Source organism: Marmota flaviventris, chromosome 2, assembly GCF_047511675.1.
Source record: "Marmota flaviventris isolate mMarFla1 chromosome 2, mMarFla1.hap1, whole genome shotgun sequence".
In the NCBI taxonomy this organism is placed as follows: domain Eukaryota; kingdom Metazoa; phylum Chordata; class Mammalia; order Rodentia; family Sciuridae; genus Marmota; species Marmota flaviventris.
In genome coordinates this window covers 157,414,964-157,418,322 of record NC_092499.1, presented here as the reverse complement: position 1 = coordinate 157,418,322, position 3,359 = coordinate 157,414,964, and positions in this window count along the sequence as shown.

Genomic DNA, 3,359 nt, shown 5'->3' with positions numbered 1-3,359 from the left:
GTACATCTGTAAGAATGGGATTCTAACTAGAATAAGATCTATTCCATGCTTGTAATATTGTATCAAAATGGATTCTGTTGTTATGCATAACTAAAAAGAACCAACCAACCAACCAACCAACAACCAACCAACCAACCAACAACCAACCAACTAACCAACCAACCAACAACCAACCAACCAACCAACCAATAGAAAGAAAGAAAATCAGTTGGCCAAGATAGATGGATTCATTTCTGGAATCTCAATGACCTCTCATGGCTCTATATACGCATCCCCATGGAAGTACCACATTGTTTTTATTACTGTAAATTTATAGTAAGCTTTGAAATCAGAAAATGTGTGTCCTCCAACTTTATTCTTTTTGGCCATTGCAATTAATGTATTAGTTTCTACAAGCAAAAAAGTGAGAACTGAGGTTTTTTATAAGGGCTGTGATGAATTTATTTATCAATCTGAGGAACATTGGTATCTTAACAATAATACTTATCGCAATTTATGAACACAGGTAAATTTCCATTTATTTAGAACTTATTTTTATTTCTTTCTTGTAGTTTTGTATGTACAAACATTACACTTATTTTGTTAAACAGATTCTTTCATTTTTATTATTCTCTATCCTGCTGTAAGTGGACTTGTTTTATTAATATTATTCCTAGAGTGCTCAATGCTAGCGCATAGAAATATTATAATTTTTTTATATTGATCTTGTATTTTAGAGCCTTTCTGAGCTAATTTTGTAGTTTTAAAATATTTTGGCTGTGTGTGTGTGTGTGTGTGTGTGTGTGTGTGTGTATTTTCCTCAATAGACTGTACGATTCATGCCATTCATGACACATAAGTGAAAATAGTTTTTACTTAAAAAAAAAGACATGTTGGTAAAAAAGAATAATTGGGAGGATATAAAAATAGGCAAGAAAAAAGAATGTAGAGAGGGATAACGAGAACATGTAGAAAAATAAACTTTTAAGTACAATTTTTCTCTGCAAGACTGTAAATTGTCTAGAAGGCTAGAGGTTATTGAGAAAACACTCAGAATGAGAAAGACAAAGTGGATCCAAAAATTTCATCATCAATAGTAATAACATTTTAATCAATATAGAAATGTGTTTTTTTTTCAAAGAAAAAAAATATCTTTGGATTTTTCTCAGAATAATTTAAGACAAATAGTCTAGTCTTCCCCTATTCAAACAGTTTTAGCATCAGTAGAGCCCCGGGACAATGGTATTTTATTAACACAGGAGTAGAAAAACAATGAAATGGAAAATACTACTTACACTGGAAATTAACTTGACTAGCCTAATTTTATTAAGAAGACAGAGGGAAGAAAAAATATTACAGTGGAAATTTAGTTGTGTTTTAAAATTTCTCAGAAATCTAAGGCATTGGTTTTCAAATATTTTAAGTTGCAGAATGTTTCTTTCTTTTTTTTTTAATTTTTTTTTTTTTGTCACCGGAATGAACCCAGGGGTACTTAACCACTGGCTCACACCCCCTGTCCTTTTAGTATTTTATTTAGAGTCAGGGTCTCATTGAGTTGCTAAGTTGCTGAGGCTGGCTTTGAACTTGAGATCCTCCTGTCTCAGAATCCCAAGTTGCTGGGATTACAGGCATGCACCACAGTGCCCAGCTGGTTTTGTTTTCTGAATGGAATTTTTCTGCACAAGCCTAGTGTGTGTAGCAGGTAATGAGATGACATTGGCTATTCTGGGTCATGATGGGGTTCAAGCAGCAGTACTGCAATAGTTATGCACTCTCCCATTTCCTTCTCTTCCTCCCAATACTCCCCTTTTAAGCCCTAAAGCATAGATATTAATATTAAAGTAACAGACCTGAGAGTCCTTGAGAACTGAGACCTCATCTCTGGCAGCACTCTTGAATGTTCCTTTTAGTGTACATAACTAAGCAAGTACAAGTTGAACATCTGAATCCTGAAATGTTTTGAGTACTGACATGACACTTGAAAAATTTCACGTGAGGAAGTACTGTGGGATGAAATCTACCAATTTATGCTACACCATGTATGAATATACCAAAATGAATCATTCATATATATATATATATATATATATATATATATATATATATATATATATATTTATAGTGCACTAATTAAAATAACAATAACAATAATAATGGAATATCAGTAGAGTAGAGCAAGCAGATCTTGGGAAGGGAGGAGAAGAGGGAAAGAAAGGCACTGGGGAATGAGATTGACCAAATTATGTGCATATATGTGTATGACACAGTGGCCCCCAGTATTATGTATAATTGTAATGCAACAATAAAAATTAAAAAAAATGGATTACAGGTGCTTAACCAGTAAGGTCTGTGCGGATGGTAACAAAACAAAAGAAAACAAAACAAAAACAAACTACAACAAACTTTGAGATCTGAAACCCCCTGGTCCCAAGTATTTCAGATAAGGAATACTCAACCTGTATTACATTTAAACTTTCTCCACAGGCCAAGAAACATGTCTTTTGATTTGTGGACAATCTCATATTATTAAGGAAAATAAATAAAAATAGACATTTTTTTCTTCTCATTAGGAAGATTTAATTTCCCATAGGAGATGATAAATTTTATTTACTGAAACATGCAGGTATGTGTTGAATTGTGTTACCCCAAAAGATATGTTGAAGTCTTAACACCCCACCCTCCTGGTACTGTGAATATGATCTTATTTGGGAATAAGATCTTTGCAGATGTCATTTAGTTAAGATGACATCATGACTGTAGGACCTAATCCCATATGACTGGTGTCCTTATAAGAAGGGGAACCTGCCATGTGAAGATGGAGACACACTGCTGGGTGTGGTGGTGCGACCCTGTAATCTGCAGCTACTTGGGAGGCTGAGGCAGGAGGGTTGAAAGCTCCAGGCTAGCTTTTGCAACTTAGTGAGACTCTGTCTTAAAATAAAAAGCAAAAAGGGATGGGGATGTATCTCCGTGGTTAAGCAGCCCTGGGTTAAATTCCCAGAACAGAGCAGGGGGATTCACAGGATGAGACTGTGTTACCACAGAGACGGAGATTGGAGTAGTGCAGCTATGAGCCAAGGCATCAAGGAATGCCAGGGACTGAGGCCATCCCAAGCTTAGGACAGATTCTGCCCAAAGTCACAGAGGTAGCATGACCCTCCTCACACCTAGATTTTGGGCTTCTAATCTCCAGAACTGGGACACAATAAATTTCTTTCTGTTATTTTAAGCCACTCAATTTGTGGTCATTTGTTACGGTATCCTTAAGAAACTAATACAATACATGAGATTTTAATACCAAAATATTTCTGTTGTTAGTAATAATCTTTAAAATGTAGGGACAACATTCACCCTCAACATCCTAAGTAAAGGTAAGCTTC